The 17590-nt window shown below is 43.0% G+C and overlaps 1 long non-coding RNA gene across 1 annotated transcript; it reads left to right on the plus strand.

Annotated features, from left to right (window-relative positions):
* Positions 1–644: 644 nt before the first annotated feature.
* Positions 645–12995, plus strand: LOC137535749 (uncharacterized). The gene is made up of 3 exons (XR_011024471.1): positions 645–702; positions 10160–10262; positions 12893–12995. It is a non-coding gene; the product is annotated as an uncharacterized lncRNA (long non-coding RNA).
* The last annotated feature ends 4595 nt before the right edge of the window (positions 12996–17590 follow it).

Genomic DNA, 17590 nt, shown 5'->3' on the forward strand with positions numbered 1-17590 from the left:
CGTAGCGTTTTGCGTTTTTATCCTGATTGGTCCTGTGAATTATTTTTCATTTTGTTACAGTGTGCTGAACCGCAAAACGCTAGCAAAACCGCTCAGTTTAGGTTTTGCTGAGCGTTTCCGCTAGCGTTTCAATACCTTACATTGAAGCACTAACGCTCCCAAAATGCTGCAGGTCCTGCGTTTGCGTTTCTAGGAAACGCAAACGCTCCTGTGGAAGTTGCCCCATCCATTAACATTAGCCCAGCGTTTTGGCAAAGTGCTAGCGTATCGCAGCGCTGCCAAAACGCTGCCAAAAGCGCTCCTGTGGGTTCCAGCCCGTAAAGTCAAATCCCAGTTTAAGGGACACTTTGATGCCTTAGTTAAGTTGCTTTCAGAGGCAGAAACACTTCTTACCTTATCTAGCGATGGCACAAACTGTTTGTAGACGAACGGTTCGCAACAAACAACGGCGAACGTTTGCTAAGCTGCATTCCCCCCATGTTAAAGTATGTGGTGAACATCATGTAACGTTCGCTGTTGTTGGCCGCAAACTATTCGCCATCAACAGTTCTTGCCATCACTACTTATATTTATATATATCAGGATATTAGCATGTAGCCCCACCCCCTCAGTGATGATTTGCCATCTGATTTTTCTGCTCAACAGACAGCAGCCGCACACAGCTTACCAACCATAAAGATGCCAGCTCCTGTGAAAAAAATGGTATGTAGATGTGGTGCAAGGTAACTAAATCATTTAAAATGAATATTGTACAAAAAGAAGCTATTTTTTTAAATTAAGCAATTTACAGCAAATTGTCCCTTTATAGTTTACGATGAAGCTGATTTTTTTTTAATGCATTCTTATATTGATGGATATAGGGTGACTTTAAAATGTAACTCCAGTTATACTAAAGAGGAAACACTCATTTTGGTTTGGAAATGTTGTCATACAATAACTTGTAAATAGAAGTTGTTTATATTTGACCCCGTACAAGTGTGCAAACCACTGTACCCATATCTGTTCAGTGCTATATGACTCTTATTCTTCTATACACTCTGAATAAGTCAGAGGAACACCCTCTAACTTCACCTCTGATTGAATGTATCTCTTGTAAATGTGCTATCTCATTTAAGTTTGTTTACATAATACCATATTTATAAGTTCCAGTGCTAAAGATTATAACGTGAAATCAAGCTGAACCCCACTCACCTGCGCCTTACAAAGAGGAAATATGAGCACAATTTTCAGAATAGTAATTCTAAAATGTTGCTGTGGACACCTCTGTGGCTGGTATCACAGAAAATTTTCAGACATATGGAACAGTGCTATGGTGCCACATTAACCTTACACAACATAGAGGAAAACAAAAGTTTGTCTTCTTAAAAGAGAAGGTATTAGCGAGTATACAACATAGAGAACACACAGAAAAATCAACCCGCCCACACAGATGTTAACATGTGACATTAAGCATACATTAAAATCTATCGCACCTCGTAGTCGATTGTATCCAGCAGAGACGGCCGGACAGCCGTGAGTGGCAAGGATTTGCGAGGATGACTGGGATGGCTAGTAGCAGTGGGATGCCAGGCCACGTGACTTGCTGCGTGTACTTGTACCCTTCTCCACTCTGCCTCTTACCTTGAGCGGTTCCTGCACCTCTGCCCACAGCAGCAGCCAGGTGTCCGTGAAGGAAATCTTTGAGCGGAAGAAGCCAATGTCTGCCAGTCACCCCCTTGCCCGGCGTCTGACAGCTGGCTTGGCGGAACTGTTAGCTTGCCAGCTGTTACCATACCAGCTGGTGGACTCCAAAAATTTGTGGCGATTGGGACACAGCAGTGGAAGATACCAGGCCACAATTATTTTCTAAAAAGGCGATACCCAAACTGTACTGTGATGTTGAAAGACAAGTGGTGTCATCTCTGGCACACAGCATTAGGTCAAGGGTCCATCTGATCATGAATGCCTTGTCTGCAAAGCATGGTCAGGGCAGGTACATTACTTATACGGCACATTGGGTCAACCTGGTGACCGCTGGCAAGCAGGGAGCACGTGGCTGTGCAGCGGACCTAGTTGTGACATCTCCATGGCTTGCAGACAGGCCTGCTGCCACCTCCACCTCTTCGCTGTCGTCGTCCTCCTCCTCGGCTGAGTGTCAGTGCCACTCTACTGGTGCTGCAATCTCCTCTCCAACTACACACACCCAGCTCCCCAGGTCCTATGCTGCATGCCAGGTACGATGCTGTCAAGCCATCTTGGACATTTCTTGCCTCAAAGCCCAGAGTCACACTGGAGCAGCTCTCCTGGCTGCTCTGAACAAACAGGTGGATCAGTGGCTGACCCCACACCAACTGGAGATCGGCAACGTGGTGTGTGACAACGGCAGCAATCTCTTGTCGGCTTTGAGTTTGGGAAAGTTGACACATGTACCCTGCATGGCACATGTGCTAAATCTTATAATCCAAAGATTTGTGTAAGTACCCAGGCTTACAGGAGGTCCTGAAGCAGTCCAGGAAGATGTGTGGACATTTCAGGTGCCGAGAAACAACTTGCCGGCGAGGCGCTTGATTTGTGATAGCCTGACCCGCTGGAATTCAACGCTTCTCGCTGCTACAACAGGAGAAAGCTGTCAACGAGTATCTGTACAGCTACAGTGAAAGGTCATGCTCTGGGGAGCTGGGCATTTTCTGGCCGAAGTACTGGACACTCGCGCGTAATGCCTGCAGGCTCATGCGTCCGTTTGAGGAGATGACAAACCTGGTGAGTCGCAGTGCAGACGCCCTGAGCGACTTGATCCGATATGCTTTCTTCCTGGAGCGTGCCATGCGTAAAGTGGTGGATCAAGCTGTAGAGGAGAATGAACAGGAAAAGGAGGAAGCGTTGTTGGAAACATCACCTGCGGCATCATCAACACCTGCGGCATCACAGAGGAGGGGGGAGGAGGAATCGTCTGGGGAAGAGGAGTCAGAGGAGGAAGGTGGCTTTGAGATGGAGATGGAAGAACAACCGCAGCAGGCGTCGCAGGGGGCTTGTGCTGCTCCACTGCACAGCCACGTACTCCCTGCTTGCCAGCGGTCACCACCGTGCTTTGCAGACCGTGGTATTGTTCGTGGCTGGGGGGAGAAGGAGAACTTACCTGACGTCATTGAGCAAGAGCAAGAGGAGATGGATAGTAGGTCAGCATCCGACTTTGTGCAGATGGGGTCTTTTATGCTGTCCAGCCTTTTGAGGGACCCCCGTATAAAAAACTCAAGGTGAATGACCTGTACTGGGTGGCATCGCTACTAGACCCTCGGTATAAGCACAAAGTGTCAGAAATGTTACCAAATTACCAGAAGGCAGAAAAGATGCAGCACTTGCACAACAAGCTGGCAAGTATGCTTTACAGTGTGTTTAAGGGTGATGTCACAGCACAATGGAATAAAGGTGCCACTGCCAGTAATCTTCCTCCTCCTCCCATGTCCACGCAGGCAAGGACAGGATGCTCTAGCAATCTCATGGTGATGTCGGACATGCGGACATTCTTTAGTCCAACGCCTCGCCTTAGCCCTTCCGGATCCACCCTCCACCAACGCCTCGACCGGAGGCATTGTCAGTGAGAAGAGAAGTCGCCTAGGTCAAAAAAGTGTTCAGTACCTCACCTTTATCAAAATGAATGAGGCATGGATATCAGATGGCTACTGCCTGCCCGAAGACTAAGTCAGTCCCCACACACAGCATCTCTGCCTACACGCCGTGTGACTGCCTGCCCCAAGACTAAGTCAGTCCCCACACAGCATCTCTGCCTACCTGCCTACCGGCCGCTGCTGCCTGCCTCAAGATTAAGTCAGTCCCCACACATCATCTCTGCCTGCAGGCCGCTTGACTGCCTTCTCCACCACCACTAACAGGGTCCAGGACTCCAGGTGGATTCCTGAATTTTTAAGGCTGCTGCTAGCAGCTATAATAATTTTTCTGGTGCGTGTACATGCCTGCCTAATTTTTCTGGCTGCACTGCGGCTGCAACAACAAAACAAAAGGCATGTACATGTGTCAATTCCCCTTCATGATTGTTACCTTGCCGCGGTAAAGGGGTTTGCGTATCACAATGAAGCAATGACCTACATGAGTGTGTTGGGGGGCACACTCAAGAAAATATGGTCATTGCCTCATTGTGGACAGACCAAATTCGAACAGCTGGACAGTCACTGTTGTTCTGTCATTGAGCTACCTCAGCCCGACCATACAGGCTGGAAAGCCGCTGTCACCTACACTCTCGCCAACATGCGCACCAGCACGGCCATCTGTTTGCGGTGCGTTACACAGTGAGTTTGGTCTGTCAGTGGGAAGCAGTACACTACTTACACTACCTGATCCATGTATACACACGCAAGATGTTTTCAAGCACTTTAGGCCTCCAATTTAGAAATGCAATGTGATTTCTGTCTTTTAGGGATTATAACCCTGCTGTGCGTCAAATCCGTAATTTTCCCCGGGACTTTTGGCGTGTATCCCACTCCGCCATGCCCCCCTCCGGGTATTAGACCCCTTGAAACATCTTTTCCATCACTTTTGTGGCCAGAAACAGTGTTTGTAGTTTTTCAATTTCACCTGCCCATTGAAGTCTATTGCGGTTTTGCGACGTTCGCCAGTTTGCAAACTTTTTCGCAAGTTCACGTTCGAGGTTTGTGAACTGAAAATTGGAGATTCGCCCTATTCTAACCATAATACGCACAAGGTCTGTCAATTTTGTATGCAACCCCACAACTGCAGTAAAATGAAGTTGAAAATAATCTCACCAAGTCCGTTGGTTGTATCGCCTTTGTCAGTCCATAGTAACCCCTGTAGTCACATGCCCACCCTCTCATGCCAACCAGTTTCGTCAGTCACGCTGGCTTTCTCAAGGTTCTTGTATGAACGCATGACCATGACTATTTTGAGCACAATTAATAAATGAATACCAGTATATGCAGTCTAGCTCTTAATATTTTTAGTTTGCATTTAAACATCATCACTCTAAATGTTTATTTTCTGGTGGAAGATATTAACCTCACGATATTTACATTGCTAATCCTAACTTGCCTTGTGTAACGATTGTGGAATTATCTCCGTGGTCAGCGCACAGGACGTGCGCCGACACTACGGAAATCCTCCACAAACGTATAATTAGAAAGAACCCAGCTATGGTGCTATGCACCTGTAGAGGGAGATTCCCACCGGCAGATGGAGCTGTGGAGTGCAGACGAACACAGCCTCTGCACAGCCACAGATGCCAGGTGAGAATTGTACGAGTAGAAGCAATGCAGGGGAAGATAGCCCTTAAAGAGAGAGAGCACAGAGACAGAATGTATGTGTGTCCACCACTCTGGTCGCCACCCAGCAACGGTGAACACATAACAGTGAAGACCAAGTGGGAAAGCAATCGCAAGAGATGGCGATTGCTAACAGCGACACAAGACTGAATAAGCACAGAGATAGAGTGTATGTGTGTCCACCAATCTGGTTGCCACCCAGCGACGGTGAACACACAACAGCGAAAACCAAGTGAGAACGCAATCGCAGAGTGGCGATTGCCAATAGTGACACAAGACCGAATTGGACAGAACACAAGTGTAGCAGGAAAGACATAGCACATAACAATGAACAGAACATCAAGGAAAATAACAAACGCTAGCTTAACACGAACACCGCACTCATTCGCAACAGCGAACGCGTTTAAGACAAAAGAAAGAAAAGAAATGCATTAATTGAGGTAACTATGAACAAATACATAAAATCATGGATAAATGGCATATATTTATTTACAGAAATAACTACTAAAACCTTTTTCTAAGAAGGAACTACAATTACCTAGAAGACCTGTTTTGACCATAACAGGTATATTATATCAGTCACTACTAAGACTCCCTTCAGATACTGGTGAAGCCATTTACGGTATGTTTCTTTCTGCTTAATATTCTGTAAGGATATTATTAGTAATTAGTACTCTATTATCAGAATATTAAGAACATTTAAAAATACACTCTTTTAGTTCATATCAATAGCAATTTTGTAATATTTCTTAACAAAAAAACTCTTTCTTTGGAACATATGTTTCAATAGAAAAATAATGTATTCTCGGACACAAAACAATGATAGTTTGAAACTAACTTAAGATTGTACTATGACTTTAATAAATTCACATACTTTTGTGAAAAATCATCTTTTAGCTAAGATGACAAATTGTCTCCTGGGAGAAAACTCTGGTAAAAAGTTAATTGCATAGGAGCCAAGTTGTAAAGAGCAATGACATTAAACTGTGTTACCTGTTAAATGGTACAGATAGGTAGAGGAAATAGAAGTACCTGTTTTTTTTTTTTCTTTTTCCTTTTTTAAGTTCACCTGGTTCTGACTGTGTTTTTTGTAATGAATACTGTAACATCACTGCTTTTCAATCCACATCCAAGTCAGCTTGCTGTTCCTGAGATGCAGCATTGTTGCACAGACTGTCCCATATACTCACTACTATTTTCCTTCACTGCATAATAATTGGCCAATATGTAATTAATTCCCTTTTTCTCCTGAGTTTTTCTCCTAGGTTCTATTTTCACAACTTGCCATAAAATGCCTTTTAAGACACCATCAAGCAAGAAAATATTTAAAATAAATGTAATAGTGCATTTTCACCAACATTTGGGTCCTTTTTCAATTGTAAAATCCTGAAAAGTTAGTTTAAAGAGAAGATGAAAATGATCTCCTAGGAGATAACTAAAGGTGAAAATGTTAATTTCATATGGGCCATTGTCTGTGTGGTTTGGAGAAAGTCATTTTTTAATTTATTTTGCATTTGCGAACATCAAGACCAATCTTCTGTGTATTTTTTGCTGCTACAATTAATGTTTAATATTAACACAGTGTTTGTTTTAAATGTAATAGGCTTACAAAATAGTTTACTATGTATTATACAAGTAATAAAATAAAGTGCAACGCTCTGTGAGAAATATGTTTTAATAGATAAAATAAGCAGTGCTGTGCTTGCAAACCAGTCGTGGAGGTGATAAACAGAACATAAAATGCAATGGGCTGCCAGATCCCACAAGGACAGGACCAGGAATTATTTGTTTAGCTTTAAAAGTGCAATTTAGTCTCTGCAGTTTTTTGAATAACTTCCTTCTTCTATGTTGCTGTCAGTTATAGTAGGTATAATAAATATCGAACTGGAGACCATGAATCATGCAAATAAAAGTGTATTAAAGCGGTGTAACACCCAGAATTAAAACTTTGCTTTAAAAGATTGCTTACAGCTTAGAAATTATTATGCCAGATTTTTTTAAGCAGAAATTCACTGAATGGGTTAAACATGACATTTTAGTGTTGGATTTAACTTGGAATCCGCATCCACTCTTATCTTTTAGTTACAAATGTATCTTTGTTTGGAATGCAATTAGACCTCTGAAAAGCCTGCCGGGGAAGCCCTCTTTGTTCTCTCAGAGCAGTGTTTGTTTATTACTTTGTAAATAGATACATTTGTAACTAAACCTAAGCACTGAGGAGGATTTCTAGCTAAATGCAGCACTAAAATGTCATGTTTAATCTATTCAGTGAATTTCTGCTAAAAAAAATAAATCTGGCATAATCGTTTCTAAGCTGTAAGCAATCTTTTAAAGCAAAGTTGAAATGCTGGGTGTTAGACCACTTTAAGTAACATCATATACTGTACATTGCAATACAATGACCCCCCCTATTGCACAACCCATATGTATGGACACTAATAATGCAGCCGACCTAGCTAGTATCCTCATCAATTGTCTGACAACCGATGGGATATAATAGCCTCAGCCTATACAGTTCACTGCCAGTGCCAGTGTTGTCAACCTGATTGCCACTGAGGCTTTAGATGTATTAGTCAGTGCTTCGCTGGCCAGCTACTAAAACTCACGTGTCCTTGGTGCATAAAAACGAAGTTCCAAAAATCCACTATCCTTTTTACACCCTATGTGCACTTGGGGGCAATAGCAAGTTCCACTTTTGGCATTGCGGTGCAACCCGGCAAACTCACTCCGCAGACTTGAGTGACCCCAACACAGCTCCTGCTACCGTACAGTCTTTTGTGTGCGGGCGTCTCCGCGCTCAGCTGTTATTGAGTCAAAATGTCGCGGTCGCCTCCTGGAACTTCTTAACCAGCATGTAATTCCTTGGACGGAAGCCTGGATTGACCAAACTTAGTCAACGTGTTTCATCGCTTAGATAGCAATTTCTTCAGGACATAAAGCTATATTACAGAGGGTTCAATCTAGTGGTTTCTTTTAAAGTTGCACTTGCTGCTCATGATGTTTGACAATGGCAAAATTGTATTCATTCACTTCCCATATATCATGTCGCCATCTTGTGGTCATTTCTATTACAGTATGTTACCAATTTTAAATAGCCATGGCATTGAACTGTATAGGGAAATAGGCTGAGGATATTATATCCCATCGGTTGTCAGACAATTGATGAGGATACTAGCTAGGTCGGCTGCATTATTAGTGTCCATACATATGGGTTGTGAAATAGGGGGGATCATTGTATTGCAATTCGATATTTATTATAGTATTGTGTGTGCTAGGCACAAATGATTTAGACATTTGAGTTATAGTAGGTAGTAGAAATCTGACAAATCCCACAGGTTTTGGACTAGGACATCTACTTATGGGGGATTCTCAGGGTTTTCTTTATTTTCAAATGCACTTATTGAATGACTACGAACATACCACACACATTTGGACTGACGGCCTTACAACATTTCCTCCAATCCAATACACTAATGCCACAAACACAACAGTCGTTCCTTTACAATTTACTAAGTGGATCAACTCCAATGATATCAACATGGAGTTTGTCGCTAATTTTGGTGACCAAAGGGTAGAGTTCCTGGACCTCGTGATAGAGGTGAAAGGTGATCATCTTGTCACTAGGGGTTACAGGAAAACCACTGCCACCAGTAGTCTCCTGCATTTTGATACCTACCATCCCAGACATGTGAAGGATGCCATCCCGTATGGTCAATTTCTCAGACTTAAAAGGAATAATTCTGATCCAGAAGAATTTGAAAACCAGGCCCTTGATCTTACAGAACGATTAATTAAGAGAGGATATTTCAAACAATCTATAGATCAGGCTCTGGAGAGAGCTAGGTCTGTGCCACAAACTCAATTACTCTCTAGACGCCCCAAAAATAGGGGTGAACGGAGATTTAATTTTGTGTTTGATTACACCCCCATGTCTCATCAAATCCAGCAGGCATCTCCTGTTATTAGATGACCATCTTAAAGAGATAGCAAGTAGACTGCCCAGGATTAGTTTTAGGAGAGGTAATACTATTAGGAAAACCCTGGTTCATAGTGAACTCAAGCCAATTCAGAAAGAAAATATAAATTGGTTAAGTGGAAAAAAATGGGAAGGGAACTTCCTGTGTGGCCGCTGTATGGCGTGCAAACATATTAGAAAAGGCAAAATGGTTCAGATAGGTGATGTCACCTGGCAGATTAGGGATTGTGTGAACTGCCGATCCAGGAACGTGGTATATTGCGTTTGGTGCCCCTGTGGGAGATTCTACATAGGGAAGACCACTCAGCCACTCAAGGACCGATTTTTACAACATAAAAGATCTATAGGAAATGGTGTGGGAGCACGCCGTATGATAGATCATGTGAATTGTTCACATAATGGTGATGCTAACTGTCTACAGGTGGCAGGCTTACTTAAAATTTCAAGTCTAACCAGGGGAGGTTCGATTGATAAATTATTGTTGCAGAAGGAAGCATTATTGATATCCAAAGCTAATGCCTTGGGCAATCTGGGGTTTAATGATCGTAACGAAATTTCAGCTTTTTGTAGATAGTATGGTTTTATCTAAATAGAATTGTATGTGTGTACTGCCCTTCCTTGCATGGGTTAATGGTGTCACCATTACCTGAGGGCTGTAGGCCCACCCCTAAGTCTAGGTATATAGGTGGGTGGGGATAAGGATTGGGCAGGTCTGGGTGTCCTGACGAGGCGTGGGATCACGCGTAACAACTGTTGACACAGACTTTTTTTTACCTCTTGTAACCTGCTCTTGCATCGTACTTAAATAAAAGAATCCTGTTTCTGAGTTTCGGAATCCGTATCTCTTTTGTGATATATGTTCCTTATACAATGTACCAAATTCATCCTTCACAATAATCTCTTTACATTTCAGGACAATATCTACCACCAAGTCAGCGGCGTATCCATGGGCAGCTCGTACTTTCCATCATATGCAAATCTGGCCTTGGGCTACTTTGAACATATAAAATTGAACGGTAATAACCCATTTTTCTAAAATATCATGTTCTATAAACGTTATATAGATGATTTCATTTTCATATGGAAAGGGACCTCGAATATAATACCCTCCTTCATAGAATTTCTCAACTCCAACCCTGCAGGCCTACAGTTTACTTCCCATCATGACCCAGTTTCAATCGAATTTCTGGACCTCGTTCTATACACTGACTCTCTCCAAATTAAGACTAAAACCTTTTTCAAACCTGTAGACACCAACAATTACATCCACTACCCCACCTTCCACCATCGCCCTTGGACCAAAAATATTCCTTACAGCCAATATAAGAGAACATACCGCAATTGCACAGACCTACAACAATACAACACCCAATCTTGTACAACACCCAATTCTGACAAAACATTTCATAGATCGAAAGTACTCGAAGAAGCTATTACAAGATGCACACCAGAAAGCCAAAACCACTAACCCTCCTCAGCCAAATCCAAATACCCAAATTAATGATCTACCCCGCTTTATCACTAAATACAGTTTACAACATTCATCCATTCGGAATATTTTGAGCAAACGATGGGAAATCCTCCTGCAGGACCCCCATCTCCGACCTATTTTACCCTCCAAGCCCACAGTCACATACAGACATGCCCCAAACATCTGCAGTATCCTAGCCCCTAGCAGAATACGACAGCACCTACAGGCATTACATACAGCTCCACCACCCATCCACCCGGTTGCGCACCCTGCAACCATAAGAGATGCCTAGCCTGCAGATTCATCAACCACACCACATCCTCTGTATCACAAGTCACAAATACAGAATACCAGATCAGAGAAAATATCAATTGTGAATCCAGATACATCATTTATGTGATCTCGTGCCCGTGTCAGCTCCAGTATATGGGACCACTCAACCAGCTAGAAGTAGAATAGGACAACATAAAAGAAATATACTCAAGAACTACCCCCTCCACAGTGTGTCCCGCCACTTCACCGCCCATCACGATAGTAATCCAGAATTCTTTAGTATCACCCTGATTGAGTCTATTCCACACAACCATTCAGATTCTTTTGACCTCTTATGCTAAGCATAGACGGTTCTTTTTTTTTTTTTGATCAATTGAGCCGCTGATGGCTCAATTGATAATATCCGACAGGTCCGATGACCTGCCGGATAGATTCCCCGCTCGATCCCTGCGGGCGGACAATAGCGGGGAATCGAGCGGCTTATAAGGGATGCCCTCGGGGACGAGCAGGGATCGATCCGCGCGCACGCGCGGTGATGCGCCGGCATCGAGCCGCTGGCATGATACCGGCGCATAAACGTGCCGTGTATGCCCGGCATTAAAGAAACGAGAAATGTATTGGATACAAATACTCAAAATCTTAACTCCAGACGGTCTAAACGAACTGCTGGAGAAAATGCACTAACCTACCATGCCCACAGTCATCGTTTTCTCTTTTTAATCGGTCCTCTCTTTTTATAGCTATGTTTTTATATGTCAATTAAAATCAATTAGTGTCATTATTAATTATCATACTTATTAATAATTATTGTTGATTATTAATTGGAGTACATGGTTTTTACCTTATATTCATAAATGTTGTAATTGTACTGTAACAATTATTGTTGATTATTAATTTGAATACAGGGTTTTACCTTATATTCATATATGTTCTAATGGTACTGGAAACCCCCCTCCGCCTCCCCTCTTCCCGCCCCCTCTCTTTCGTTTTTCCGCCCCACGTATCTCTCCCCCCCCCCCCCCTCCCTTGGTTTATAGTCACAAATTATATGTATATTCATATAACTTTTTTTTTTTTATGTGCATTTATGTCTATATATTTGTAAGAATTTACGTGTGTATATGCTTTTATGAACAAAACAAACAGCGTCAGGACGAATCCCTGCACATGCGCTTTGATGCCGAGGGGTGCAACGTTTTCATCGCACCTCCCTCCGCTCCAGCCCCATTCAGAGGGTGCGACGTTATCGTCACACTCCGCATAGTAACACAGTGCGGTCCCCTCCCCCCGCCCTCTCATTGGTCACCAACTCGCCAGCTACACACACCCACTCCCAACACCCCCCAGCCGTTCCTGACATCACTAATTGAACAATCCCCAATTAACCACGTTATAATGTATAACTTATAAAGCAGGCCAGCGTGCACAGACCAGCACAGAGGTGCCAAGTGTAGATTGGGCCGCTGGCTGGTAAGTGCATGAGCTTTTCTTAATTTGTGACTATTTATTTATCTGCCTTCATTATGCTTTCATCTTATTGTTTGGTTACTACACCGCACTATCCCTGTACATTGTTATACACACATTGGTGTAGTTATATTTCTAGCCCTGTACTGTTACCTTATCCAGCCAAATCTCCCCTGCTACCACCCCTGTGCTACAGCCTCCCTCTCCCTGGGTTATGATCCCACAGCACCCCTACAGGCCATTTTTATTTATAGAAAACAACTGACCAAATGTTAGATATTGAACTATATATAATCATTACACCTTCACTGGCAAAATATCATTAGTATCCTCTGCACATTCCAGGTGTATCTCATTTGACACCACATATATGTATAATGCGATTATGCCACACACAGCCATCTGATTATCCTTTTGCTTCTGTCATTCTTCCAGTGTGATACTCCAGTTGTTTATTGCCTAATGAAGCGGGGATTTGACTGTGAAACGCGTTGCCATTTGTATCTAGGAGTATGTGAATAAATTGGTTTTGCTTTAATCAACAGCATCGTGTCTGTGTTGGGTGAGCCGGGCCACCACCGCCTCTCAATCATTTTTAAGCATTTTAGAGAATTTTATCCTTTTGGCGCCTCTGTACATCTCTACGATACTTAATGAATGACAGTTGCTCAGTCCAACTGCCAAAATGTGTGCAGCAAGCAGGGTGGCTGGCATCTTTGTATTAATCCTTTTCAAGGAGTGTCTTTATAAAGAAAAAAGGCCATGCTGAGAATCCCCCATGAAGAGATGGACTAGCCCAAAACCTGTCCATTCTGTCAGATTTTTACTACCTACTGCCACATAGGAGAAAAGTAATTTTAATGAGGCGCTAAACACAGACCTGGACCGAGTAAGCTGTATACTCCTATCGGATTGCCTGATGAAGCAGGGTCACGCCTGTGAAACGCGTTGCAAATAATTGTGGAGTGTATCAATAAATCTTTAATTAACGTACAGTTTTGTCTTATGTCCTTCTAGAGTTGGTAAGTCCACCACTGCCTCTCCAATATTTAAATTTTTTTAGCATATTTTACTCTTCTGAAGCCTCTGTACACTCTTTGCTTACATTAACCAGAGCAGAGGGGGGGGCGACGATCGCCGGGGGAACGGCAGGAAGGCAAGTGGATCTTCTTCTTTCCCTCCTACCACCGAAGCTCTTACTGGTGATCACTACAATCCGCCGGCGATCAAAGTGATCACGTGATCAGTAGCCATAAACAATGGCCTCTGATCAATGAGGGGAGATGTCAGCTGTCATATGGCAGCTTATATTCCCCTCTCGGGTGGGCACGATCGCTTCGGGAGCGGAAACGGTAGGTGGCGTAAATCCTACGCCGCATCAGCCTAGAGCAGCCACAAGTGTGGCGTAGGATTTATTACGCCGGTCCGGAAAAGGTTAAAGTATGTTTCGTGGAGTTTTTTTGATCCATGCTTTACACACTGAAATATGAAGATACATGAGTAAGCAAATGAAACATGATGGCATCCCTCTCAACAATAACATCCACTTCTGATCTTTCCTCTACAGTACAAAAGGTCAGTAATGAAACTTGAGAAATATTTGGTAAGTAAATATTTGCTAAAAGTATCGGTAAATGTGACATTATAAACACACCACCCTTTAGCAAATAGAGAATATGTCTATGTTTTGCCAAAGCATGAAGCAGTGATACGTTTCATTAAATAAAAAACAGTTAACAAATGGCTGAATGTACCTTCATGATATAAAATGAAGTGTTACATTTATACTCATAGCTAGATAAATCAGTGTTACAGAAGGGCCAAGTTTCACCAAAGACAAAACTGTTTTTTTTCTGAAACAAAAGGGACCAATTTTATGGCAACGGGGTTAACTCTTCCTATTCTGTTAACTTCCCTGATGATTCTTTCCCAATTTTAGGGTCTAAGATCGGTGCAATTTTTTTCAGGTGCTTTTAGACCCTAAAAGCAGGAAAAAAAAAATCATACAGCAGAGAGTCTGCAGCAGCCCCTGCACATTACTCACCTCCCAGGATCCAACAGTGCACATTTCCCTCCTATCCATCAGGTGACACTCTACTTTTAAGGTGAGATTGTAGTCTGCCGCTATGCAACAAATGCCAATCTCACCAAAGGGATGCAGAGCCTCCGAGGACCGGAAGAAGACTGACTGCCAGTGTCTGGATCCTGACAAGGTGAGTTCTAACTGCCGTCGTAATGCACTGCATCCCTATACCTTCCAGTGGCTACCCCAAACCAGGCTCGGGATTACTGCTTCTGTCTTATTTTTTCCACCCCAAGCCAGGCTCGGGTTACCTCCAAAGAGGTTAGAAAAAAAGTCTGAAACAGGCTGTCTGCATGTTGGGTCCATGTGGCTCTATAAAATGTATAAACTATAGGCTTGCTCTACACCAGTGGTTCTGGATGTGAGCCTGGAATGATGCATCATGGGAAACCACAATTGATCACTTACAGCTGAATTGTTGCAAATGCCTTTTAATTTATTAAAGAGACTCCGTAACAAAAATTGCATCCTGTTTTTTATCATCCTACAAGTTCAAAAAGCTATTCTAATGTGTTCTGGCTTACTGCAGCACTTTATACTATCACTATCTCTGTAATAAATCAATGTATCTTTCCCCTGTCAGCCTGTGTCTGGAAGGCTGCCAAGTTCTTCAGTGTTGTGGTTCTGCTATGAACTCCCCCTTCCAGGCCCCTCTATGCACACTGCCTGTGTGTTATTTAGGATTAGAGCAGCTTCTCTCTTCTCTCTTATCTTTTACAAGCTGGATAAATCGTCCTCTGAGCTGGCTGGGCTTTCACATACTGAAGAATTACAGACAAGGGCAAAGCTGTTTGCAGGAAGAAACAAGCAGCCTGAAACTTCAGTGCATGAGAACAGGGGGAAAGAAACACACAAATGATCTCTTGAGATTTAAAAGGAAGGCTGTATACAGCCTGCTTGTGTATGGATGTATTTTCTATGTGTGGACATACTGTACATCAACCTACTTCCTGTTTTGGTGGCCATTTTGTTTGTTTATAAACAAACTGTTTAAAACTGTTTTTAACCACTTTTAATGCGGCGAGGAGTGGCGAAAATGTGTCAGAGGGTAATAGGAGATGTCCCCTAACGCACTGGTATGTTTACTTTTGTGCGATTTTAACAATACAGATTCTCTTTAAGGTAAATTACACTCAGCTATTCTATTAAAAGTAATGTGTTTTTAAAAAAGAGGGAGACAACGGGTCTAACTTACTAAACTCTTCTTTTTTCAGTTAGTCAGTTATGAACCAAGGGCACGAGCAGAAAAATGTAAATTCCAGGACATCTCTTAGGGTCCATTCCCACTAGAAATTGCAAAAAGCAAAGCCTTGTGATTGCGCATTGCAATCGTTTGCAATCTTGCCACGCTTGTGCTTTACGATTCTCATTTCAATGAATGAGAATCACATCACAATCAATATAGAAAATGCTGCATTTACCACATTTGCAATTTGCCCAAATTGCAAGTGCTGCGCAAGCGCTGCAGGGAGAGAAATCCTATAGTATTTCATTTGTCAGCAATTAGCAAAGCGCAAAATGCTGCCAGAAAGCATCCGAGTGTTAAAGGGCCCTTAGTCCAAATGCATACTGTTCCCACGACTTCCATCCAGAAGTATAAATATAACATTCAGCGCATTCAATGATAAAATAGCTCATGCAGTGATGGCAAATTAGTAAGATTGTTGAACTAAAGTAGAGCCACTGATTAAACATAAAACCTCTAAAATAGCCTAATGTTAGGTACACATGATACCATTTTTTGATAGATTACTGTCAGATTGATTATTACCAACATGTCCGATTTGATTTACGATTGATTTTTAATAGATTTTCCGTTCACTTCTATGAAAAATCGATCAGAAATCAGATCAACATGTTGAAAATTATCAATCTGACAGTAAATCTGTCAGAAAATTGCATTGTGTGTACCTAGCATAAGACCTAGCAAAAGCAGCAACTATAGATAATGAACTTATGAAACACAAAGCTGAAGAAGCTAGGACCAGCAGTGAAAGGGTTACTAAAAAAAATAATGTGCTGGAGTGAGCAGAGAAGATCAAAGAGCAGAAGGCAGGTCAGTGAGAGACTGAACAGTGGAAGGAAAGGGGTGAGCAGCTTAAACAGAGTGTGCCTAGCTGTTGTCTGTGCAGATTGTCCCTCCTTCCTGACCCTGAGCTAGTTTTCCTAAAGCTACAGATAAGAGCCAGGGAGTAATGAGAGAGGAGCCACTGCCTGCCCACCAATCATCACTATCATGTGGGCAGTGGAGCATCAGGTCAGCAGGGAAGGTCAGGTGACTCTACTCTGCAGCAACATTCCGGTCCATCCATGGACTTAAGCCACAGCATCAGCACACAAGCAGTCTGACACAGGCTGTGTTCTGTGTGTGCAGAGAGCAAAGCCGGGCAGCTGGGACTGGAGATATGTAGTCACTTTCCTCTTAATTCTATTCATGTGCCTTCCCAGTGCCCATCGGCCTTTCTATGCTCTAGTCCTGGGCTTTTATGGGGGGAAATACACAGCCTGGTTGGGGATCACATTAGTGTTGTCCGGATCATGAACGATTCGGATCTTTGATCCGAATCTATTTTGTGAGTCGAATCATCCGAATCATCAAAATGAGTGATTCGGATCGCAAAAGGGGTGGGGCCAGGAGCGACACGCCCCCCTCTCAGCGGGCAGCGGGGTCCTGGAAGCAGAGCAGAGATGGATCGCTCTGTTGGATGGGACTCAGGGGAGCCAGCCTTGCAGGGACAGGTAGAGAGGGGACATGGGTGCCACTGCCAGATATGTGTAGAGCACACATACTGGCTATAATGTGCTGCTCATTGCAGGCTGTCTGTTCCGTAGTTGTGCACAGTGAACACATTGGAAGCTTTTGGCTCAGCTCAGTAACTTTGCAGGCACTGTGATTGCAGCGCAATATGATCCTCCTAAACAGCTGCACTTTACTTTGGGGAATGCTTTCTTTCACTGTGAGACGTTTGCATTCAAAGTACACAGATGAGCATATAGGTGAAATACATGTAAAGCATATGATTGCAGCATGTGGGTATTGTGTGCAAGCA

The sequence above is a fragment of the Hyperolius riggenbachi genome, chromosome 10, assembly GCF_040937935.1.
Source record: "Hyperolius riggenbachi isolate aHypRig1 chromosome 10, aHypRig1.pri, whole genome shotgun sequence".
Classification (NCBI taxonomy): Eukaryota; Metazoa; Chordata; class Amphibia; order Anura; family Hyperoliidae; genus Hyperolius; species Hyperolius riggenbachi.